At 40.0% G+C, this 27327-nt stretch overlaps 1 long non-coding RNA gene across 1 annotated transcript in view; it reads left to right on the top strand.

Annotated features, from left to right (window-relative positions):
- The window catches only part of LOC117879255, a 49362-nt gene extending 22653 nt beyond the window's left edge, over window positions 1-26709 (top strand). The window contains exon 4 of the long non-coding RNA XR_004646214.1: window positions 26487-26709. This is a non-coding gene — a long non-coding RNA (uncharacterized LOC117879255). The remainder of the gene's footprint in view (window positions 1-26486) is intronic.
- Window positions 26710-27327: the final 618 nt, after the last annotated feature.

The raw sequence follows: 27327 nt of genomic DNA, 5'->3' as shown, positions 1-27327 counted from the left end.
CACTTAAAAAATGTATTCCGTAGTTTCAGATATTGTAAGGGTGAGAAATATGGTTTCACAAATGTCAGTACATACAATACTCAACAAGAAAGCAAAAGGATGAATCACAGCTCTCTAGTTATTATCTCATAAAATATGAGCCTTCAATTCCACCATATTGCTGAGAAAGAGAGAAAGAAAAAACAAAGATTTCCCTTCTGAAATACAGAAGTAGGGTACTGTTTGTTCAAAAATATTGTCTGAAATCAAAAAATTGGAAAAAAAGAAAAGAAAAAAAAAAAGAACTTTTGAACACCTTGAACCAGAATTACCCTTCTACAGCTGGGACTCGGGCTGTAGACCCCCTTTAGTGGCCTAGAGTGAGTGTAAAGCACCATAAACCACTCACAATCCATGCTATGCTGGGGTCTTTCTCAAATGTACTGCTTCCCAGTTAAGTTCTCACATTGTGTATTTGTGTGTTTCAGACCATTCCTTCCCCCTCCCCCCAAATGCATTAGCTCGTATTATTCCAAACTGAATCCAGGTGTTTTGACAGGGACAAGGTAGGTGAGGTAATATCTTTTATTGGACCAACTTCTAAGTACAGATACTTCAGTTCTGGTTAGGGGCAATCTTGATAGGTTGTTTGTTTTTCTAACCTCATCAGGTATTTTTGCATTAGTTCTTGCTGCCTTCCTAATTTAGAAATTGCTGAGGCATGTTTGGCAATTGACACGAGTAGTTAAAATCTCTTATGGTGTGTTGTGGTTTAGATCACCTCAAAAACTGGCCCATTAATGTTTTCTCCTTCCTCTCTTCCAGTACTCATGTCATTTCTCTTTTTACAAAGATTTTCACCACCGTGCTCTTGTTTCCTGAATTGCAGATTGCCGATGTAATTAATTTTAACATTCAGCAACAGCACTCTACCTCTTCTTTTTCTATGTAACCCCTCTGCAGATGCTGTTAGCAGCAACAAGGACTGGGTTCAAATAGCTAGAGAGCCCTCTAACAAATACTACCAATTCAAGATCCCACCCAGACTTTCTGGGATCATTAAATAGTACCTTAGCTGAACAAACTTAATAGGCAGTATTTCCCCACACACCAGCACCGAGTCTTTGTATGAAACATGGAAAACTTCAGTAGTGAAATAGGGAACACAACATTAATTTGTGAAAACACAGGAACACTATATTTATATATAGAAATATAGAGCTCCTTACCTAGAGCTTCAGACCACTGGACTTACATATAGATCTAATTCCTCTATATTGATATTCAAGTTCTGATAAGCAAATGTTTCTTCTCAGCTCACTAGATTAAATGATGGAGTTTATGGAATTTTAACATCACTAACAACTTTTTGTGCATGTTTTTCATGACTCTGCATTTGCGTAGGGACATTCCAGTATATTAATACTCTACTGCTTTACTTTGTAGGGAAGTAATTGTCAGTTCACTTAAGTAATGGGAAGCTCTCTTGCTTCCTCTTTCCTAGCTAGCTTATGCATACTTAACAAGTTTTGCTGGTTTTGAACATAAAAGGTCAGTGACTCTTCTGCTTAACAGGAGACAATCTGTTCCAAAGAGACTCCCATCACAGAAGGCAGGTTAAGTTCAAGAACGCTAGGTTGTTGGGTTTTTTGTTTTTGTTTTGTTTTCCCCATTATTTATCATTTCCCCACCTCTTCACTGTTTTATTTTGGACCAGAAATTATTATACTATGAGAGGCTGATTGTGATGTTTCTGCTGAGATGGCTTGTTCTCGCAAGATTTCCAACCAATTCTGCAACCTCTGGAGGTTCAGACCATGCTTATGCAAGCTGATCCTGAACTCTGAATCTTTTGAGATTCTTTCACTTCCAGTCAACGTACTCTTAGCTCTTACCTTTTGATATGGATACTGGATAGTTGAGTGCAGTAAATCCCAGTTCTCACTATGAATATAACATTCTCAGTGAGACTGTTATTTTAATGATGGACCACTTCTTTTCAGTCACTCAGGAGAGTGGTTCTCCTGATGCACCAGGTGAATAACCACTGTGTTTGTACTCAGGCAATTATATGATGAGAAATGGAATTGTTTTATAGCCGGAGTGTCTTCCAATGGCATCACTTTTAAGAAACCAAAGAGAGATACTCCAAGATGGAAAGGAAATAACAGAGTGAAAATACATGTTAGAAGAAAATAGTTACCTACTGTTAGAGCTGGTCAGCAATTTTTTTGCAACAACTTTTTGTCACTGGAAAATACCAGTTTGTCAAAACTGTCACTTTTCATTGGAAAGGCTTGGTTTTGACAAATTGTTTGATTCAAAAAACTAAGTTTTGAAATGATTGAAATATATCATTTTGACTTATGTTAAACAAAAAAAAAAAAATCCAGCTCTCCCTAATATATTCCTGAATATCTGTCAACAGAGTAAAACTTCTGTGAGATGCTGCCATTTAAAACATTGGCAAAATGAGTAAATTGAGGGACAAGACAGTTAGTCCAACACTCCTTCCATTAGCAAATTATCACAATATTTGGCAACAACCTGCTACTTGCTACTACTGTGTGTGTCAGAGGAAATGATCTAAATATGTTTTATCTATTTCCTGAAACATCATTTCTCTATCAGCCCTGCTAAGCACACATAATTTTGTGTGCAAAAAATGGTAGGCTGGGGTTCAAGTCCAAGGAATTAATTCTTGATTGCTAGAAGGAAGCAGTCTGAGGGTCATTTGAGTAACCAGCTAAGAGTTATTTTAGCTAACCAAAGGCGAAACCTTATGCTAATATAAACAGTGTTCATTTGTTAGAGAATATTTGTAGTTGACTCGTCAATGTTTTGAGTTTGTTTGTAATATAATCATTTGATTAAGTAAAGGCGCTAGCTGACCATTATGTAGGTTTGTGACTTGTAATAGACCATCAGCATCTTAGTACCCTTATGAAACTTGTATTCTGTTATATCTGTGCATATGTAACTTTATCTATTGGATGTGATTGATAAGTATTTTAATGATAAGTTTGTCTGCTAATGTCATACTTTTGTAGAATGCCATTATTGCCTTCTGATTACCTCTCTGTCTAATCTAGCCGGTCTCCATATTCATAGAGCACTGGCCTCCACAATACCTAGATGTATTACCTCCTTCTGTCCTCAGAGTATCACTTGGTATTCTCATCACCTTTTATTTATTTGTAAAACACACCCAAGATACCTTGAATATGAAGGTTCCAGGAAAAACCCTAAATTCTGAGATTTTGTCATCCCCAGTGCTCAAAATGGCCAGGTATAGGTATTGTTAAGACATTAAACTTCTCACTGCTGCTTGAAAAGTAAAGATGGAGGAGAGAGTGTTGAATGAAGAGAACAGAGGCTAAATTAAAATCCTGGCATTTTTGGAGAATCCCATCACTTTTCCCAAAAATTTCAAGCTGTTCTTCAGACCCTTCTCAATTCAAAGTCAAATGTTTTGAAATATGTTTACATTGATTCAGTCAAGTCCTCCCCCCCGTCCCCTGCCAACCAACCACTGTTATTTTGTAAAATCTAGAAACTTTACACACAAGAACCAAAAACAGAGAGAAAAAACAGGTTGCTCTCTAAGGCAGAGGGGCACAACTCATCCGACCATGCAGACTGACTGCTGCTAGATTGCACACGTCCCAATAGAGCCCCCTCACCTGCAAGCAGGACCCTGAAACCCCTTACAAACTTAAATTGATAGCTTATAATTTTAACACATTTTTCAATACACCACAGTATGAACATTTATCAATGCATTCACAAACAGGGTGTGGCCTCAGGGACTTGGTAAATTGCTAATGAGATGGCCAGCATTGCAAAGTTTGGACAACACCGTCTTAAACACGTATCTATATGATCTAAACCCCCAAATTTGTCACAGTCTTTATATATAGTAACATGAAAAGCATCACTATGATAATACATAGTCTTTGACTGAACATGAGAAACTGTAATATATCCCAGAGGTGCCTCTAGTTAATACCATCAGCTGTGAGACTACAACTCAAGAGGCTTTACAAATTAAATTGCAAGAAAGAACCCTGGGACTTCATTTTACTGCTTGATTTTCAGTTCATATTGAAAATTATTATTATTATTATTACTGATAGCATGTGTAGTAAATTATGTGGCGAGAAAGATTATTACATGTGGAAATAAAGGAGACAAAGGTTTTTTAAGAGCGTAGTGATGGAAAATCCAGCATACAAGGAGTGAATCAAAACAGATGAGTGCGATAGGGAAAAACTGTGCTGCTGGCATTTCTTCAGCAGTTTAAAATGCACTGTTTCCATTTATAATTTTTAGATAGTGGGCCAGATTTTCCTGTCATTGACACTGAGGTAAATCTGGAGTAACTCAAATGAAGTCAGTTACACCCACATAACGGATACACAATTCCTCTCTCTTAACCATCCCTGATCCACTTATTGCCTTACTCACATTGGTGTAAATAAGCAATAACTCCGTTGACGCTGATGAAGTTGCACCAGTACCCTGGTGCAAGGGAGGCGAAACTCTTGCTTGATGTCTGACTGGATTCATACAGGGAATAGAATTTGGCCCACTGTTTCACTGCATTACTATGTTAATGCTGAAGTTGGAGATCACTTGGTACAGGGCTGGATTATTGACTAGGCTGATGCAGGCCATAGCATGAAGTTGCATAGAATCATAAAGCTGTAAGGCTAGAAGGGACCTCAGGAAGTCATCTAGTCCATCCCTCTGTGCCAGGTACACCTAGACCATTCCTGACAGCTGTGTATCTAACCTGTTCTTAAAAACCTTCAGTGGTGGGGACTCCACAACCTCCTTTGGTAACCTTGTCCAGTACTTAACTACCCTTAAGAGTTTTTCCCTAAAATCTCTCTTACTGCAGATTAAGTCAATTACTTCTTGTCCGACCCTCTGCAGACATGGAGGCTCACCATCCTCTTTTTAACAGCTTTATAATTGCAGGAGTCCTCACATGTCATAATGTTGAATAGGCATGGCCCATCAAATATTGTATGTGATATTGTGATGTTTACAGGCCCCAAAATTGCTGAACTAAGAGCCCACTCTTCCTGAATCTGACCTTGAATTGCCATTCCCACTGTGGACGCCATACAGAGAGGGACTTGGAGTACAAGGGCTTTATGCAGCTATTTTGAAGTTGCATAAGATTGAAATCTAAATTGCACGTTGTCCAACTAACTGCAAATTTTGTATTGATCCTGCAACATATTCTACACAGTCAGACCCCTGGCCCAGTGCAGAGTTCTGTTGACTTCAGGGATACTTCATGGGTACTTGGAAATTGTGGTGCTCACTGGTCGCTCAAGTCCAGATCCTCAAAGAGATTTAGGTGCCTAATTCCCATTGAAATAATTGATTTCTATGGGAGTTAGGCATCTAATACGCCTGATGATAGGGGCTTCAGTGCTTAAAATGCTTGCAACAGCTCTGCTTTATTTTGTGTCTGGCAATTGGCTGTGCGTAACAATAACACAGACCAGGTTCTCTGTCTGAGACGCTCATCTGTTAAAGACACAATCGCCCATATCACAAGCATGACTGCACTGAGTCTATTGGAAGGTCAGGGTCTTAGAAGTCATTGGGAGTTTTGCCATTGACTTCAATAGGTGTAGGACCAAGCCTTTTGTTTTCTAAAGCAATGGTTTTAAACTAGGAATATAGCTTGGTTTTAACAGTGTTATTTAGTTGTTCAGTTTTAAAATTGATTTCTGTCTCGTAGTTTGATGGATAAAGAACAGAAGTTTCTTGAATATATTAAATGTACCATAACACTGTACAAGTAACAGCAATAAATAGAGCAGTCAATGACTAGAGAGGAGATCAGCCTTAAGTAGCTGAGATATTATTCCAGTGAAATAGCTTATTCATTATATTTCTAATTATCTCTGGGTCGTAGACTAGATATTTACCAATTTTGGAACATGTTCCAGGCTTCTCCTCCCACTATGATTATACCAACATCAATCTGAGATATTTTTGTCAAGCATGGCTTAATCTGGGGCTGGGAATAATCCGAAATGTATTTTTAATTGAATTTCTATGAGACTGCATGACAGAGCTCTAACCCCATCAAATCAAAAACATAGCTTTGATTATCTCTACACAATTTCACCAGTAGCTCTTTTTCTCATTTTTCTGTTCATTGCAGTTTCCTGACCACCTCTACTAGCCTCCAAGTTTTGTATACTTTCCACTAACTAGGCTGTTTAATAGGAGTGTCTTTCATGAGAAAAAAATCTAAGATTTGAAAGAGAAAACAGAGGGAAAAATTGTCTAACTTGTACTCACGGGGGGAGGGAGGAGGGAGAAGCGGAATTGAGATTTGGTAGAATTATGACAGCAAAAGTAGCCTCTTTTCTCATCTTCTCCTCCCCCTTCCTTAGGACTTTATCCTTTGTATGTTGCAACTGTTGGAGGATAATAAATAATCCCATACACACATACTTCAGCCGAACTGCCAATAACATTCCAGCCAGGAGAGGGCACAGTTTGAGAGGCTAGACAGACATGAAAACATAGCATGTTGTTCCATACATAGTGCACAGGAGACCTGAAGTCAAACTGTAAAATGTAATAGACGCTTGTACCAATCTTCTATTTTTTCTTTAAAATTAATTAAAAAATGAATATAGTAAAAAAAATACTCCACTAAAATGCATAACAGAATCAAGGAGTTAAGCCCAAACTATGCACTTGCCCTGTTGACATTGTGACAGTTCTGAAGATGGACAAATACAGAAAATGTATGTGTCAATGGTAATTCACATGGCATTTGGTATGCAAATAGACTTGTCTTAAAATATAGAGGGCATGTGACTGGATATCAGTTTCCAGGGCTCTGCACAGAGCAGCAGGGTTACTCGACTGGCAGTCAGACAAGGTAGCTCCAATCTGTGAGTATGAAAGGGTTTGTGCTCTTTCTCTGAGGCAAAAAGTACTAGAGTCAGACAGGAAACATTTCTTGAATAATGTGAGAAACACCCTGCTCTTCAGGAAGCCAAGAGTGCTTTTATCTATTTAAAGCATATCATAAAGGAGAATCCCAGGAAGGAGAGTGGGGTTTTGACCCTATCTCAGTGTGTGTGTTTGCTCTGTTGAGAGTGAAGTTGGCATTCAGCTTGTTCACAGGGGAGTTTTCTTCCCCAGGTGACTGCCTTTTAGGAGGAGGCAACTTCTGGTTAGCCAAGGGAATTATCTGACCAAAGGTTGCCCCTGCCAATATAGCCTTGTGATGGGGTATGCAAACCCCACACTAGGTCAGGACAAGAATGGGTAAGTGGTCTATCTTGGTAATACAGATTTAAATTCGTCCTGCTCCACAACATCTGCCAAAAGTGCAAGGTCTGGAGGAAGCACCTGCAACTGAATTAATAACAAGTGGGGAAAAGGTACAAAAGTGACTGCCCTGACCAAAGGGATACCTCTCCTTATATGGAGCTGGTTCACAGGCCTGGAAACTACAGTCAGACAATAAGACAAGATACTTCCAAGGAAAAGGGAAGACTCAGTCAACAGACTGTTCAACCACTTGGTGGGTGGAAGTGAGCCCAAGTCTTCCTGAGAGAAGGGAAGGTCTAGCTATGAATTAGATGGTTCTTTACCCCTGGCCCTGATACTAACCCCCACCCAGCTTGGGACAGGGTTGACTTGTTTTCTTTTTAAGTAAAGATTTTTATTTTCCAACACCAGCTGGATGCATGGTCTTTTTGGTCCAGCTGTACCCAGTAGGCTCTTTCCCGACGTGACACCCGCACAGAGATCATCTGTGTTAGAAAAACAAGTCTTAACAGCAACTGCCAACAACAGTGTATCAGCATTGGTAGTAGCTGTGGTGTAAGCCCCTAATGGAGGCAGAGCTCAGGCATTTTTACCACTCTCATGAACATCTGCCCTGACCTGACTACTACTGTGATATGGTTTTCTAGAGCTGATACACCCGTATCATTTTAATGTAACTGCTATTGGACTTGCACATACTATTTAGATATTGATGGAAAATATTTTAAAAATTTCTCTTTCAAATTAACTTATTAATTAATTAACTCCAAATATTGTGAGAGTTGGCAACATTCATAATGTTCATGTTAGCTATTTTAGAAGTTTCTTTCCTCCTTCAGGGACAGCTGAATGGCTTCATACTGCCTATGGATTACTAATGTACTAAATATTAATGCTACTTTGTACTCATTATATAGTGCTTTTTATTGGAGGATTTCAAAGTGTTTTAGAAAGGTGGTAAGTTGTTGTTCCTATTTTTACAGACAGAGAATAGAGACATGGAAAAAAACTAAGCAACTGGCCCTAGGTAAAACTGTTAATAACAAAATATAATTGCAAAAATAATATATGAAAACAGCATAAGGAGTAAATGTTTAGAGCACTGTGAAGGGATTTGGCTGTGTGAACCACATTAACCTCAATGGAGTCATGTGCCAAAATCCCTGGCACCACTTTTAAGATTTTACCCCCAAGAGCCTTACTTAAAGCAACAGTGAAGATTCATTGCAAATGCTGGCGTTCTGCCCTTACCCACTCGGTGCCTATGTCCTGTAGCACACGTGGCACAGTATATCAAGCCTTAGTAGTAGTCTGTAGACCCTTGTTCTGTCCTGCAGTATGGTGGATAAACTGGAAAAGTCAATATTTATTACACTCCAATATTTTCACTCTTCTGAGGAATTTCCTGTGCTTAAAACATATATCTCAGCAAGGTATTATACTTTACCACAGGAAAAATATTGACAACCTTGCAAGTCTTACAAATAACAGAAAGGAAGCTTACATGATTCCCTTGATTTTTGACACTTGAAATCTGCTCACTTAGAGGTCTTACAATGCAAAGTTTTCTCTTTATTAATTAATTTGTTCACAAGGATAAATGAAACCGATACATGTTACTGCATCACTGTGCTCTGTGACTGAGGTACAGCCAGGTCCCCTCCCTGATATTGCACATACTTTGTCTAGATCTTCTCTTAGCAGACTGTTCATACAGTGACTGTCAAATGCTAAACTTTGGCATCTCGGATTTGTCTCTCTTAAACGACTGGCCTCATTGGAAGTGACACATTGTTAGTGACGAAAGAGGAATTGTTCATGTTCTTAGTGCCAAATTTGCAATTACTGGATAACATATGTTTTCTGATTTATTTATGATAGGATTAAAAGACCATTTTGTTGATGTATACACACTGTGCTCAAGGATCTAGAAGTTGTTCCTCCTTTAACAAAAAATAAAAATAAAAAGGAGAGATGAAAGCAAACTCAAGCATAAAATACAGCCAAGCCATCTTACATGCCATTCTTGTCTGCCACACTAGAAATACATGTACAAATAGCTTTGGGGAAACATTCTGCTCTTAGTTGCATGCTGTGCAGTCCACTGACATCAGTAGGATTGTCCTGGGTATGTTAAACCAGAATTTAGCCTTTTACGTGGAGGAGAGATCCCTTGTATAATGAAACGTCACTTTCAGATTTGAGGTTTTATAAATATTGTACACAAACTTTCTCTGTGTGCATCAGAATTACTGTGCTTGCAAATATGATGCCCTAGAGATGGTTTCTCCATATCAAAATGTAGGCTCAGTGCAGGGTGTCATGGGCCTCTACCAGGTATGGATTGGCTTCAGTGCCACTTACTGATGGAACAATATAATCTGGTTTAGCATTCCATTAAACAGGGGAACTTATGGAGCTGCTGCCCATGTTGCACTGGTCTGTGCATAAATAGATTATTATATATTATTTGTATTACAGTAGTGCCTAGAGGTATCAAGTGAGATTGGGGCCCTAGTATGCTAGGCATTGTACAATGGTAAGAGACAATCCTGGCCCCAAGAGCTTTACAACTAGGCAAGACAAAATGTGGGAGGGAAAAATGGAGGCACAGAGAAATGAAGAAACTTGCCTGAGGTAATGCAGCAATTCACTCAGGAGCAGAAGCCTGGGCTCCTGAGTCCCAGTCCAGTGCACTATCCGTTGGACAACACTGCCTCCAGAGAGGAGTTCAGTCTCTAGGGATGTTAATCTGACATCTTTTTGAAGTGTAAAATATTTTTTTTAAAGCTGGGCTATTAGATAACTTGCTATTTCACTGTATTGGCCCCATGTTCAGTAGTCTCCAGTGAGCTACAATCACTCCAGACTTCTACATGGTAGGGAAACAGGCGTCAGTTCAGCAAAGTATTTAAGCACATCATTAAGTGCTTTCCTGAACAGGGTGGATTTAAGCATGTGCTTAAGTTGATTTACTGATGTGGTGCCATATTCAGCTTTCTCCCCAGATGCATATATGTTGAAATCCTGCAGCAGTTTAACAGAACAGTATAAGGAGGACCGTGGCCCAGTAGCAGGGCCGGCTTTAGGAAGTGCGGGGCCCAATTCGAATAGTTTCGACGGGGCCCGCTGCCGAAATGCCGCCGAAGACCGGGAGCGCGGGGCCCGATTCGGGGGAATCGGCCTAAAGCCGGCCCTGCTCAGTAGGTTGTGGCCAATGGTGCAATAGGTCAGAACTGAGTAACGGCACAGTGGATGAGAAGAATCTAAAATTCATGGTTATGGAGGTTAGGATTAGAGTAGTTTTGGGAGCTGTGTTAAAAGCTGGTTTCGGATTGGATTGTGATTGGGGTTAAATAGATAACTAGCAAAGCATTTAAACAATGTAAAAACAACTGCTTTATTGAAATAGTACTTTATAAGTATGTCAACACATTCATGTGTTGTAGAATCATAATAATGATGTTATAGTTTAAAATGAATGAATAATACTATTGGCTAGCTCAAAGAACAGTATATGGAGTTGGAGGAGACAATTCAAAGGAAAAGAGATAAGTAAGTGTAACTGGAACATTTTAAAGATCAGTCACAGAACAGCATTCCAGTGCTCTGCTGGGCCTGGGCTTTATGCATCTCCTTTGTCTCTGAATTATTTACCGCCCCATGTAAATGCACCATTTATATTCTTAGCGCCAGATCTTATCCCCATTAAAATTAATGAGAATTTTTCTATCGGCTCCAATGGGAGCAAATAGGCACCTAAGTGATTAAGTAGTCCAGAATTTGCTGATTAATTTATTCCTTAGATTTTTTGTCTGTATTTATTCCTTGGATATTCTCGATTACATACATGTGTAATATCTATACTTTAAAACATGATTCAGTGTCATGAGACTTCTAGGTCTACACTTTTTAATACACAGGCTTCTCTCTCACTGAAGATTGTAGTAACCATTTTCCTCTGAGTGCCTTGTTGTTCTTTCTTTAAAACAACAACTCCTAGTGGTATATTTAACAAGGAGCACAAATGATGCAAGGTTCATATTGAAATTATTTGCCCATCTGATCTATCTTTAAGAGACAGACTGCACAAAATTACTGTAAATTTGCCTGCAGTTTTAGAAAAGTAAATTAATGGTCTTCTAAACATTCCTAATGATTGAGTAGTGAATATTAATCCATGTTTCTCAACCTCTCATAAATTCATTTTGTTTATACAAATATTTGGTGTAACAGCCTTTATGTCCATTGGCCTCTTAATTAATTGTGGCCATTGCCTTTGACTGTCAGACATTATTAGCTTTAAGATACAAAATATTTAGTGCCCCAAAATAGTCTGGCAGAGAATTTTCAGTAAAGGACAGTAATATAACACAGGACTGCAGATAAAATAATTCTTTCAAACAACACTGTTATCTTTAAGTTGAAAGATGTTTTACTTTTTCAGGGAATTGCACACAACACTGCTGTATAAACCAGACCAGCTAATTTGACTCCTTGAGGCTAGAGCTCCAACAGATTCCACTTCAAATGTATGCCTCATTGACTTTTTACTGTTTTAGATATTGATCTTATTGAATGCCATCAGTTCAGACACTGCAACCTCATTTGCGACCAGGACCAGGACTGTAGGTGATCAGCTTTTTAAAATGCTGGAGAAATGGAGGTGAAAAAATGATTTACATTGCTCTTCTTGGATTTTTATTACAGAAACAGATGTTGGAGTTTTACTGGCTGAAATAATCAGCCCCAGAGCTGGTGGGTCATTAGCCCTGCTTTCTCCACAAAGTGCCACAACTGTAAAACAAAATGTACATTCCAGAAATTACAAGTTTTGTCAGATGTGCCAAAAACAGCATCTAGAGAATAAAGAAGAAAAAAGCAGAAAATAGCATGATAGCTTTGCATATCAATGGCTTCTTGACCTAAGATGCTAGAGGCTGTTTTGCCTTTTGGGGGGAGTGGGTGTTTGTTACCCAATATAATATCCAAACGGGCAAGTACATAATAATATATAGTACTAAATACCTTCAAAGCTCTTTACAAACATTAATTAGTCCTCACTTAGTGGTATTTAAGTATCTCCAGGTTACACACAAGAAACATGAGGCATGGAAGTTTGGGACAGTTGCCCGGGGTGACCTGGAGTCAGAATTATAATTTGGGATTTTCCAGATCTCCTGCCTGTCTCTATATGGTACACACTAATGTATATAGCAACAAAGGGTCCTGTGGCACCTTTAAGACTAACAGAAATATTGGGAACATAAGCTTGCATCTGAAGAAGTGAGGTTCTTACCCACGAAAGCTTATGCTCCCAATACTTCTGTTAGTCTTGCATCTGAAGAAGTGAGGTTCTTACCCACGAAAGCTTATGCTCCCAATACTTCTGTTAGACTTGCATCTGAAGAAGTGAGGTTCTTACCCACGAAAGCTTATGCTCCCAATACTTCTGTTAGTCTTAAAGGTGCCATAGGACCCTCTGTTGCTTTTTACAGATTCAGACTAACACGGCTACCCCTCTGTTACTTGACACTAATGTATATGGTGCAAATAAAAGCCTGAGAGCTAATCCATTCTCAACACTGTTGTTAAAAATGTATATGATTTAGGAGCCTAAGTCTCATTGAAAGTTAAATGGACCTAGCCTACTAAGTGCTCCTAAATCACTTTTGAAAATCCAATTTAGGCACTTTTGAAAGTTGTACCAAGGGACTGAGAGTTTACAGTCTGAAGCTGCAATGCAATCCATAGTATGCGCAATACAAAATGTAACAGAGTGCCATGTGGAACTTATACTTGATTGGTGTCTTCAGCCAGAGGAAAATAGGCAGTATTTTGTAAGGGGCATTGAGCTGGAAGGAGTGACTTGTTAATGAAGGATTATGGGTGCTCTTCAGAGAGGAGAGAGGTCAAACTATTTCCCAATGACCATTCTGCTAATTTCCTGATCATGCAAGAAGCTGTGTTTGGTGAGACAAAGCCATGTGTGTCAGGTGCATGGTGCAGTTGTAACCATATTTCTTTCCCTATGGGCATAAGCTGTGAGGGCTTTTATGTTTGTCTTGGATAAAAAGAATCTGTGCACTTCTCTGGGCATTCAGGAGCCCAGATTGAACAATACCCTCCAAATCATCCTTTACAGAAGCTGAGCAGAGGAAACCTCAGTGGACTCAGTTGCCATCTCATAATTAAAATCCTGAAGCCTGTTGTGTATATAACTCTTGCTGTGAGTGTGAGCACATCCATTCTCAGTGGTGGCCAACCACACCTGTTATAGGTGAGACTGAATGACAGTCCATTAGTACCAAATGGATTATAATAACAAACAGCAAAATGAGACTGATTACACTTGACTACAATTTTTGAGAAGTCGTCTGCTTCAGAGATAAAATGTGCTATTTATTATGTATTTTGATGTGCTGAATTCAAATATGACAATTAAAACAACTGATTGGCTACCGTTTCTAAGATATTTAAGTTTTTACATTTTATGTCTATGTATATTGTGTAGATAGTAGAGTTTTAATCATAAATTGTAAACCTAGGTCTTTTCATGTGTTTATGGTTGCTTTACATGATAACATTTCACCTGTCCTGTTTATGTAACACTTTAAAAATCAGCAAAAGGGTTATATAAATAAAATTTATTATGAAACAAAAGGCAAAAAACTATTATGTACATAGTTTAGTCCTATTCAGTGTCTACTCGGCGCTTCTTGGCTTGTCTCTTGTATTCATTAAATGGAGCATCTCTTGTCATTGTCCAGCAATAGTCTGCAAGCACTGATGGGCTCCATTTGGCCTGATAGCGTTTCTCCATTGTTGCAATGTCCTGGTGAAATCGCTCGCCGTGCTCGTCGCTCACTGCTCCGCAGTTCGGTGGGAAAAAATCTAGATGAGAGTGCAAAAAATTTATCTTTAGTGACATGTTGCAACCAAGGCTTTTGTGTGCCTTGAGGAGGTTTTCCACCAACAACCTGTAGTTGTCTGCCTCGTTGTTTCCGAGAAAATTTATTGCCACTAACTGGAAGGCTTTCCATGCCATCTTTTCCTTGCCACGCAGTCATGGTCAAATGCATCATCTTGAAGAAGTTCATGAATCTGAGGACCAACAAAGACACCTTCCTTTATCTTAGCTTTCCTTAACCTTGGAAATTTTCCACAGAGGTACTTGAAAGCTGCTTGTGTTTTTGTCAATGGCCTTGACAAAGTTCTTCATCAGACCCAGCTTGATGTGTAAGGATGGTAACAAAATCTTCCTTGATTCAACAAGTGGTGGATGCTGAACACTTTTCCTCCCAGGCTCCAATGACTGTCGGAGTGGCCAATCTTTCTTGATGTAGTGGGAATCTCTTGCATGACTATCCCATTCGCAGAGAAAACAGCAGTACTTTGTGTAGCCAGTCTGCAGACCAAGCAAGAGAGCAACAACCTTCAAATCGCCACAAAGCTGCCACTGATGTTGGTCATAGTTTATGCACCTCAAAAGTTGTTTCATGTTGTTATAGGTTTCCTTCATATGGACTGCATGACCAACTGGAATTGATGGCAAAACATTGCCATTATGCAGTAAAACAGCTTTAAGACTCGTCTTCGATGAATCAATGAACAGTCTCCACTCATCTGGATCGTGAACGATGTTGAGGGCTGCCATCACACCATCGATGTGGTTGCAGGCTACAAGATCACCTTCCATGAAGAAGAATGGGACAAGATCCTTTTGACGGTCACGGAACATGGAAACCCTAACATCACCTGCCAGGAGATTCCACTGCTGTAGTCTGGAGCCCAACAGCTCTGCCTTACTCTTGGGTAGTTCCAAATCCCTGACAAGGTCATTCAGTTCACCTTGTGTTATGAGGTGTGGTTCAGAGGAGGAGGATGGGAGAAAATGTGGGTCCTGTGACATTGATGGTTCAGGACCAGAAGTTTCATCCTCTTCCTCTTCCTCGTCTGACTCAAGTGAGAATGATTCTGGTGCATCAGGAACCGGCAGTCCTTCTCCGTGGGGTACTGGGCGTATAGCTGATGGAATGTTTGGATAATGCACAGTCCACTTTTTCTTCTCTGACACACCTTTCCCAACTGGAGGCACCATGCAGAAGTAACAATTGCTGGTATGATCTGTTGGCTCTCTCCAAATCATTGGCACTGCAAAAGGCATAGATTTCCTTTTCCTGTTCAACCACTGGCGAAGATTTGTTGCACAAGTGTTGCAGCATATGTGTGGGGCCCACCTCTTGTCCTGATCTCCAATTTTGCAGCCAAAATAAAGGTGATTGGCTTTCTTAACCATAGTGGTTATACTGCGCTTTTGTGATGCAAAAGTCACTTCACCACAAACATAGCAGAACTTATCTGCACTGTTCACACAAGTACGAGGCATCTCTGCTCACTTTGGCTAAACAGAAATGTGTCCCTTTGCAAAATCAAACACTGACAAATAAGAGAACATGACACTGTATGATTTCTAGAGCTGATATAGGGCAATTTGTTCAGCAGAGTGATGTAAGCTTCATTATGATTGCATCATCCATGACTTCTAGGAATAACATGATGCAATTCATATCATGTATGACACAATACCAGCTTCAGATTGCATCATTCATTGTTTTGCCTAAAAAGCAAGTACTGTCCAAACCCAGTCATAGATTTATTCATAGATCCAGTCAAAGATGTATTTTAGTCATTTCTGGTTTAAATTGAGATCCCTTCCCTTTATAACTCACTTATCCTCCGCCATTCCCAAGTCAAAGGTCATATATACTGACCCAATAGCATATCTTGAAAACTAGAGCCAATCAACAATTTTAAGCATCATTTTCGTTCTCAGTGACCCAGAATTAGTAAAGTTTGACTACATTTATTTCAGAAGCATTTTGGCTGTAGAGCAGTGTTATCTGAGACATTAAATGCAGAGTGACACATTCAAATTACTGATGAATCTTTTGTATTTAACAGCTGCTGTAGTATGTCACTGAGAGAGCAGAAATGAAGCTGTTCATGACCTTTCCATTTCTTGGCCCTAATCCCTCATTCATGTATTTTTGACATTTACAATTGTTCTTCTGCATCTCCTGCACTGACAACACAACTGGGGAAGGAAGAGGTGCTTTTTCAGAAAGTACAGGGGAGCCTCATAAGGGCCCCTATTATTACACCTGCCTTAAACAACTATCATCATAAGTCACCTAGCAACGAGAGTTGGGTTGAAGAGTTTCACCCACACCTGTTGGTGCTGGTCCAGCAGGGATTGGCTGGGGTCATACAAAGCAGCTGGAAACTCTGTAGGATACCAGTGCATCTTGAGAAGTGTGTGGTGCTGGTGAAAACTGCTTGCTCAGCATGTTGCTACTGCCAGCTGTGGAGCCCCTGGTGGAAATTTAAAGCTCCAAGCGGGGGAAAGAGGCAGATGTTCTATTGCCTGACCTCCCTCAAGCAAATTCCCCTAAAGTGCAGGCTGCCCTAGGAGGTGTAATTTATAACCAGGGTGAATCCAATCAGATTTTGTTTAAGATAGGTGGTGGCTGCAAATTGGATGCAGTCCTCAATGTAGGTAAGCTACTTCCGTTGTATCTAGATATTGACAACTTGTACCTCTTAAGGGGGTGAATGAGGGCTTCGTGACCTGAGGACACTCTTCACACCTTGTTTTTGTCTGCAGCTTCGATCTTTCCGAAAAAGTTTCAGCATATTTTTTCAGACATTTTTAGAGGACATTCCTGTGTCCTGCATGTATCTGTTTCTAATGCAAGTCTCAATGTAGGATCTAGGTGGTAATTACAAAATTAAGTTAATCTAAGAGTACATCTATACTTACCTCCGGGTTCGGCGGGAAGCAATCGATCTTCTGGGATCGATTTATCGCGTCTTGTCTAGACGCGATTAATCGATCCCGGAAGTGCTCGTCGTCGACACCGGTACTCCTGCCCCGCTAGAGGAGTACGCGGAGTCGATGGGGGAGCCTGCCTGCCACGTGTGGACCCGCGGTAAGTACCTTGTAGTTCGAACTAAGATACTTCGACTTCAGCTACGTTATTCACATAGCTGAAGTTGCGTATCTTAGTTCGAACTGGGGGGTTAGTGTGGACCAGCCCTTAGATTTGTAAGGTCTGTAAAGGACCTTGTAATTCACCACACTATGGTATTCATGTGCTATAACTTAGACTTTCCCCCCGCTCTTCCCCAGAGGAGCCTGTAATCCCAGCAGATCTTGTAAAGTATGGAGGGCAGCTGTGCACTTTGTAACATGTGCAGGAGGGAGTTCTGATGGACCTTTAGAGTTCCATAACTCCCCAGGGAATGGTCTCTCAGAGATTTCTCAAGGTGTGTGTGGTGTCTAGCCAAATGGATCAACATGATGGAAATTACACATGCTATTGCCAAATTATTGGAAGGTAGCAGAGCTTAGAAATCCTACTGAAGGAAACGGCACTTTTTTTTCTCCTTTCCTGTTTTCTTTCTTTTTTTTTTTTTTTAATCTACTTTAAATAAGTGTTTAAAATTGCAAAGTGAGGCTCTCCAAAATTTGGAAATGACAAAGTTAAGGTTGCATGTGCAATCTTAACTCTGCTCTGTTATTCATGTGCAATGTGATAGTCTTTAATTACATAAACACATACTGCTTCTCTAATAATACAGTAGAATATCATGCAGCCTTTTGCTACAGCATGTATAGCATTCTGTAGAACTATTTGATACATTGTATATGTGAAGAAGTGAAATGAAAAGTCATTGATATAGGTACAATAAACTGTAGTTATACAACATACTACATATCTTTATGGCAATACTGAAAATGTAGTGATATATTACAATATTTCTCAGCTAAAGTGGGATTTAAAAGAATTTTTACTCCCTGAATTGCATCTTATTGAAGGCTTTGCTGTTGGTTGCCCAGAAAATGTGTACTGCATGGACATTAACAGTATTATTACATTATATAGCTGAGAGAAGAACTTACCATATTAAATCTCAACCCCATTACATCAATGTTAAGTTTGAGTAACTCCATTGACTGCAATAGAATGATACCAATATAATAGAGTGGAGCAGCAGGCTCTACATCAACACAGAAAAATTTTAGATCGTTGATGATGAAATAATACAAAGTATTATCCATGTGTATTGCTTGTCAAAGAAATTGCCTGATATTGTGTAACTTGAGACATAGTAAGTGACTATGTAATTAAAGATGATAGTGTAATGCATACAGATGGGAGCACAGAATTGGGGATGCATAAATATACACGTATATTTTATTAATTATTTAGATTACGGCAGCACATAAGAGTCCCAGTTAGGGATCAGGACCTATTGCGCTAGAGCTTTGCTATTATCTGCCTTTTGAATTCTTAACTGCAACCGTGACGCTCTAGTAAGTAGCTTTTTGTATAGAATATATATTGAAGCTGTGTATAAATTCATCTGACAAGCATTTAAGAGCAGGATGACCTTGTTACAGAAGTGCTATGACAAATGCACAGACTCTCGTGACTAATAAGGATTCCGCTATCTTTTGTTTTACACTTTGATACAGCATGACTGTGCTTAAACAACCAGAAGTGCATCTTGCGGTCTGTTGTTAGAGAGGTGGGAGCCTCTGTGTGTGGGGGGATGGAGTTTGAACTTTTTTCATCTATTTTGGTATGAGGTTTATTTGATAAGGCTTTGACCAGCTCTGTGGTATTCATGTTCTACAATGGAAGAACTCCCTTGCCTCTCATAAATTGCTCCTAAAACGAGCACACCACAGAGTTCAGAGCTTTTGCCCTTTTAAAGTTTGATTCAAGGAACCAGAAGGGGGAAATAAGCTGTAAGATGATATGGCCATCTACTGATAGAAAATTCCATCACTGTAAAGGGCATCTGGAAGAAATGAAGCATAAATTTCAATGCTTGGTTAACTCACTATCTCTTCTAAACCAGGAGTGGGCAAACTTTTTGGCCTGAGGATAGGGTGACCAGATGTCCCAATTTTATAGGAACAGTCCCAATATTTGAGACTTTTTTTTATATGGGCTTCTATTACCCCCCACCCCCTGGCCCAATTTTTTACACTTGCTATCTGGTCACCCTACCTGAAGACCACATCGGGGAATAGAAATTGTATGGCGGGATCAGGGCTGGGGCAGAGGGTTGGGGTGTGTGGAGAGGCTGGAGCACTGGAGCGGGGCCAACCCGCATGGTGTGGCCTCCGACTTAGCATCCCAGCTGGAGCTCGTGGGCCAGCTTAAAACAGCTCACGGGCCGTAGTTTGCCCATCTCTGTTCTAAAGTCTCCATTCTCTGCAAAGGGATAACATGGCCTGGAACAGATAAGATTTATGGAAGATCTAATTCATTTTAAAAAGTGCATTTAAATGGTTCATCATCAACTTGCTTCTTAGAGCTTATCTATGTAAGGAAATTTACTGGTATAACTTCTTGTGCGGACACTCTTATACCAAAATAAGAATGTCCACATGGAGAGTTATACCAGTATAGTTATGCAGGTAAATTTTCTTGAATAGACAATCTCTTGGAATTATATGTGCATCTGTAGAAATTCAATGGGCGTGTGAGTGTTCATCCGAGGATGGAGAACAAGACCTGCATTAGGCACAACTTTTTGTGATCTCCGTGGTTCTGTACTCAGTCTGTGACACAGGGTCAATCCAATGTCTTCTGGGAGCGGATACACAGAGAGGCAAATTCATATTAATCAAAATAAAATATATAATAGAAAAGACTTTTCCAAAATGGCTGCCTAAGTAGGGCTCCTAAGTAGGCTCCTCAGTCCTTTTTTCAAATGTTCAGCACCGACCCATTGAAAAAAGATCTTGGCCATTATCATTGTTATGTCAATATTTATATTAAGACAGTGCTCAGAAGTTAGCACACTAAGGCACTGACCCTGCGTGGAAGTGCTGTACAAACAAATATGAGGACATGTGGTGGAATTCTGACCCTATTGAAGTCATTGGGAGTCCTGCCGTTGACTTCAGTGAGCCAAGATTTCACCTATCGTCCCTGCCTCAAAGTGTTTAGATTTTCCCGTACCCCATGGAAGCTTGAGGCTCAACCAATTGTATGGACAACCTTGAAAGAGAATGTTAACAGGTACAGAACCAACCTAGGAGAGCAAGTTATTCTTGTGAAGATTCCATCAGTTCTCCAATGAATGTACCATGGGATATCCTAAGAGCACTTCCTTTCCTCCTGAATAATGCGATTATACTGGAACATCCCCAATATCATTACAAACAGTCGTGAAATAGATGATGTGTTCAGATACTACAGAGGTGGATATGGTATTAAAACCCAGAGCTAAACAGATGTGGTGGGAAATAAGTTTGTTCCAGCATTTAAGAGGTTCTCTCTCAGTACTATTCATGACTCATGCCACTGTAACTTTATTACAACATTACAACATTACCATAATAATATGCAATATCATAAAGATAATTATCTTGAAGATTTTCTTTCTGATTCAATTCTGACAGCACAGCATGATGCATCATTGTCTCTTCTCTCTTCCTGGACTGAGAATCCATAGAAACCAAATTAAAATTTTTTCCATGATTCTTGCTTAAGAATAATTCTCCCACAGATGGATCATGTTTGATATATCAGAGGAGGTAGTTTAACACATAGCAAAGTTGCAGCTTGAAAAAAGGTAGCATTAATTAGCACAAGATTTTAGCCATCAACATGTATGTAATTAATAAGAGGGGGAGAGGGAAATCATCTCTTTCAAACTCTGCGTGAGTGTGAGAGTTATCAAAAAGGAAGGTGAAATCACCCAGTTAAGCAGAATGTAAATGCCAGGCAGAAAATAGAAATAATAATGTTTAGACTCTTTAGCTAGATAGAGGTGAGAATATAGAGTGAGATATGGTTAAAGTATCCTCCAGTGAAAAGTGACATACTGCTCTAAAATGGGAACAGAAAACTCACAATTTTCCCACTGCAGTGACTGCGGAAATTGTTTGGTTTTGATCAAGCCTGAGTATTATACACATGTACCAAAAAGTCAATAGACATATGTATATTAAATATATTTGAATGTTTGTTTATACCAGCAAATGTCATGTTCATATTAGAGTACAAACACTTCTAAATATATTAAAACATACCAATAGCCTTTGAGATAACAGTGGCAACTGATTATATAATATTGGCCAAATCTTGATCTCAAAGATGTGTGTACTATTCCAATTTACTTAGATGGGTGAACTCTGTTAGGGATGAATTTGGACATGCGTGTTGCTGTATAGCTTAGGTTTCTTAGTAAGCTGGAGGAGGAAGAATGGAACAGTGAGAGTGTCCACAAACTGCAAATGCCTCAATTTTAAAAGACTAAGGAATCGTCACTTCCATTTGGATCTACCTTCTGGGTGGTTGAGGAGGCCTAAGCAAAGTTCTACCTTCTATTTCCTGTAAGTGTGGCCTGTGCTCTTTCAGTATTGGACACAGCAGCTCTTTAAAGCAGTGCAATGGGAAGTTATACAAGTGCATATTGTATTCAGGTGCCTACTCATTTCCTAGCTTCCATCTGGAAAAGGAGGGCAGGAATTTGGTTTTCAATTGTTCATTACCCCACTAATCTGATGGTACTCTTGCTCCAATTGTTACTGCAATCATGTATTCGGAAATATATAAGAACAAGGGAAAATGTCAATAGTATGAACATACAGGTACTATTATGTATGTCAGTGGTTTTCAAACTGCAGGTCACGACCCAGTACTGGGTCGCAGAATGTAAGGCCCTGGATCGCAGTGGCTCTGGTCAGCACTGCCAACCAGGCCGTTAAAAGTCCCATCGGCGGTGCTGCGCAGCTAAGGCAGGCTAGTCCCCACCTGTTCTGACACCGTGCTGTGCCCCGGAAGCGGCCAGCAGCAGGTCCGACTCCTAGGCAGCGGGGCCACAGGGCTCCACGCACTGACCCCACCCCGAGCACTGGCTCTGCACTCCCATTGCCCAATTCCTGGCCAATGGGAGCTGGGGAGGATGGTGCCTGTGGACGAGAGCTGCATGGAGTTGCTTGCTCGCCTCTGCCTAGGAGCCGGACCTGCTGCTGGCTACGTCCGGGGCGCAGCATGGTCCACGGTGCCAGGACAGGCAGGAAGCCTGCCTTAGCTTGCTGTGCCACTGACCGGGAGCTTCCAAGGTAAGCCCGCACCTCAACCCCACACCCCAATCCCCTGCCCCAGCCCTGAGCCCCCCCAAATCCAGAGTCCCTTCCTGCACCCCAATGCCCTCATCCCCAGCCCCACCCCAGAGCCTTCACCCAGATCCCTGACCCCCTCCCGCACCCTGAACCTCTCATTCCCAGCCTCACCCGCAGCCCTCACCCCCGCACCTCAACTCTCTGCTCCAGCCCTGAGCCTCTCCCACACCCCAAACCCCTCATCCCCAGCTCAATTGGGTCATGGGCATCAACATTTTCTTCAACTGGATTGCCAGAAAAAAAGTTCGAAAACCACTGATGTATGTGATGCCAGAAATCTTAAAAATTTACGTTTTTGACAAGTGTTTTGGATTTATGAGAACATAAGAACATAAGAAAGACCGTACCGGGTCAGACCAAAGGTCCATCTAGCCCAGTATCCTGTCTACCGACAGTGACCAATGCCAGGTGCCCCAGAGGGAGTGAACCTAACAGGCAATGATCAAGTGATCTCTCTCCTGCCATCCATCTCCACCCTCTGACAGACACAGCCTAGGGACACCATTCCTTACTCATCCTGGCTAATAGCCATTAGTGGACTTAACCACCATGAATTTATCCAGTTCTCTTTTAAACTCTGTTATAGTCCTGGCCTTCACAACCTCCTCAGGTAAGGAGTTCCACAAGTTGACTGTGCGCTGCGTGAAGAAGAACTTCCTATTTGTTTTAAACCTGCTGCCTATTAATTTCATTTGATGATCCCTAGTTCTTGTATTATGGGAATAAGTAAATAACTTTTCCTTATCCACTTTCTCCACATCACTCATGATTTTATATACCTCTATCATATCCCCCCTTAGTCTCCTCTTTTCCAAGCTGAAGAGTCCTAGCCTCTTTAATCTCTCCTCATATGGGACCCGTTCCAAACCCTTAATCATTTTAGTTGCCCTTTTCTGAACCTTTTCTAGTGCCAGTATATCTTTTTTGAGATGAGGAGACCACATCTGTATGCAGTATTCGAGATGAGAGCCTACCATCGATTTATATAAGGGCAATAATATATTCTCAGTCTTATTCTCTATCCCCTTTTTAATGATTCCTAACATCCTGTTTGCTTTTTTGACCGTCTCTGCACACTGCGAGGACATTTTCAGAGAACTATCCAAGATGACTCCAAGATCTTTTTCCTGACTTGTTGTAGCTAAATTAGCCCCCATCATATTGTATGTATAGTTGGGGTTATTTTTTCCCATGTGCATTACTTTACATTTATCCAAATTACATTTCATTTGCCATTTTGTTGCCCAATCACTTAGTTTTGTGAGATCTTTTTGAAGTTCTTCACAGTCTGCTTTGGTCTTAACTATCTATAGCAGTTTAGTATCATCTGCAAACTTTGCAACCTCACTGTTTACCCCTTTCTCCAGAACATTTAAGAATAAGTTGAATAGGATCGGTCCAAAGACTGACTCTTGGGGAACACCACTAGTTACCCTTCTCCATTCTGAGAATTTACCATTAATTCCTACCCTGTGTTCCCTGTCTTTTAACCAATTCTCAATCCATGAAAGGACCTTCCCTTTTATCCCATGGCAGCTTAATTTACCTAAGAGCCTTTGGTGAGGGACCTTGTCAAAGGCTTTCTGGAAATCTAAGTACACTATGTCCACTGGATCCCCCTGGTCCACATGTTTGTTGACCCCTTCAAAGAATTCTAATAGATTAGTAAAACATGATTTCCCTTTACAGAAACTATGTTGACTATTGCTCAACAGTTTATGTTTTTCTATGTGTCGGACAATTTTATTCTTAACTATTGTTTTGACTAATTTGCCTGGTACAGACAAATTGGTCTGTAATTGCTGGGATCACCTCTAGAGCCCTTTTTAAATATTGGAGTTACATTAGCTAACTTCCAGTCATTGGGTACCGATGGCAATTTAAAGGACAGGTTACAAACCTTAGTTAACAGTTCTGCAACTTCACATTTGAGGTCTTTCAGAACTCTTGGGTGAATGCCATCTGGTCCCGGTGACTTGTTAATGTTAAGTTTATCAATTAATTCCAAAACCTCCTCTCGTGATACTTCAATCTGTGACAGTTCCTCAGATTTGTCACCTACAAAAGCCAGCTCAGGTTTGGGAATCTCTCTAACATCCTCAGCCGTGAAGACTGAAGCAAAGAATCCATTTAGTTTCTCCGCAATGACTTTATCGTCTTTAAGCGCTCCTTTTGTATCTCGATTATCAAGGGGCCCCACTGGTTGTTTAGCAGGCTTCTGACTTCTGATGTACTTAAAAAACATTTTGTTATTACCTTTGAAGTTTTTGGCTAGCCATTCTTCAAACTCCTCTTTGGCTTTTCTTATTACATTCTTGCACTTAATTTGGCAGTGTTTATGCTCTTTTCTATTTGCCTCACTAGGATTTGACTTCCACTTTTTAAAGGAAGTCTTTTTATCTCTCACTGCTTCTTTTACGTGGTTGTTAAGCCACCATGTGGCTTTTTTTTTTTTAGTTCTTTTTTTAGATCTTTTACTTCTATTTCCCAGTTTTCCATCTGGGAAATATGCCCTTATTTTTACCTTAAATGCATATAATAGGATTAGTTATCACTTACTCTATAAGATAGACTTTTAAATATTGTGACAGACCACAAAGCATTCAGACAATTCATAAACACAGTGCTGCCAACCTCAAGCCAGGCAAACTCAGAGGTCAGCCCCCCAAAACCATGAGATTGGCTTAAAAATCATGAGGAATGTTCAGTAATTAATTATGGACTGTTTTTATTTACTGTTTGGTTTCTGAGTATCTTGGGTGCACTTGCTTCACATTTTCAAGCTCTTCTCCACAACCATATGGGCTAGACCCTTGTGTGTTTTTAAGACAGCTGAGATTCTCATGTCTTTAATGTCTTGATTCCAGCAGTTGGGGCTTTAAGAAAAACACCAAATATCATGAGACTTGCAATAAAATTGTGAGAACTGGCAACACTGTATTATCCTTTAAATCTTCTAACTCTGACTTTCAGTGTACAACTTTATGGTGTTTTTATGTGCAAAGCATATTCTGCTGCAGCTTTTAAACTCCTGACCCTGGTCGTTATCAGGTAAAAACCTTATCAGTTACCAACAATGTAATTGTATTGCTTTTAATATTACATAGATATTACACATCTATATTGTCATGCCTAGAAACATATTATACTGAGAGAGCAGATTCTTTTGTTTAATTTTGTCTGTAAAGACAATACCCTGATGTATCTTTTTAAAATATGTGTAAGAAAGGTGTTAGCATACTGAGTTGTTTTCACAATAAAAATCTTATCCACAGAAACAATTTTTCCATAATGCAAATTTCATTTCTTCAGAGACTAATGTTCTTATTTTATCTACTGATATGCAGTATTTTACTAGAGATGGAAATTATGGGCTTTTTGCAACAAAGTACGTACATAGTCCTTCTGAGTTCAGTGAGATTACTTACATGCTTAAAGCTATGCACATACTTTAGTGCTTTGCTGCATCAAGATTTATAATCCCATTTTGATAGCATACCAGTCGGGCTGAATCCTTCACCCATTGAAGTCTTTTGAGTTCAGTGATAGTAGCTTTGGACCCACTGGCCCAGATTCTCAGCTGATGTAAATTGTCATAGTCCAATTAAAGTCAAATGACAATTTACACCTGCTGCAGCTACCAGCCTTTAGCAATTCCTGTGCTATCTCTTCTAGTTTCTGAGATCTCAAATATTTATTCATCTATTTTATTTGAAATACCAGCGGGGGCTCAGTCATCTAAACAGAGAATAGGCAGTGAACTACCAGAGAGTGGATGGCACTGGGACAAGAAGTTTTGCAGATCTATTATGGCAGATGTGGGCAACCATTGGCCAGCACACTCTCCACATGCTAACAAAGACCCCAGCAGTCTTGATACTTCCTGGGAAGGAGAAAAGCCCTCCCCTGTCCTTTATCACCTGGCTAGGACATCAAGACAGCTCCCAGATTGTGCTTTTTGATTTTTCCACAGCTCTGGTGAGATCTCCACATCTGCACTTCAGCCCAGCCCAGTCCCATCCTTATGCCTCTCTACAGGACCTCTCCACTTAAATATTTGATGGGTGCTGTATACTTTGTTCTGGCTTTCTGACCCAGGACAAGCTGCGTGGTCACTTATTTATTGAGCATAATGGATTGATTAGATGTTAACTGCTTTAACTGACTATTTGGCATTTGCTTTGCATACTACTTACTTCTCCAAACTCTACTCCATAATTTTTGCTGCTGCTGATGGCATATGTATAAACATAGTTATCCTGTATTCTTGGGTTTGTACTGTGTTGTTTTTAAGTATATTTTACAATTAAACATAAATCACATGCCAGTGATAATGTATACATTGATCTGAATTTGGTTTTGGAAATAAAAAAGAAAAGTCTCAAAAGTCACTTCAGATTAATTATATTCAGGGAGAACTTCCTCGGACACTGGAAATATAAGGACAGAGATTTATCTGAACCTTGCTTAAGAAGAATCAACTGGGACAAAGACTTACATGAACAATGTCCCCATGTCTTAGCATCCTTCATTTCTGCCCAAACAAAGAAAAATCAGATTTGGAAAAAAAGTGTAAATTGACGCTCTCCCAGAATAATTAAAAGAGTAATGTGAAGCCACATAGCCAAATTTGCTGAAGTTCGTCAGTGCACCTACTGCATGACACACAGCAGCTGGCTTGCTTCCAAAGATAAGAAACTGGTGGTTCAGCCTGCAGGGAAATCAGGGATCTGCCTGCATCACAATTTGGGAATGAAGTGCCATCTTTCTACTGAGTAAATGTTTGCTCACAGGAGGCCAGCAATTTAAAACTG

The sequence above is a fragment of the Trachemys scripta genome, chromosome 6 (assembly GCF_013100865.1).
Source record: "Trachemys scripta elegans isolate TJP31775 chromosome 6, CAS_Tse_1.0, whole genome shotgun sequence".
Lineage (NCBI taxonomy): Eukaryota > Metazoa > Chordata > Testudines > Emydidae > Trachemys > Trachemys scripta.
Note: the sequence above shows the minus strand (reverse complement) of the source record. Positions and strands in the feature narration are given on the sequence as shown.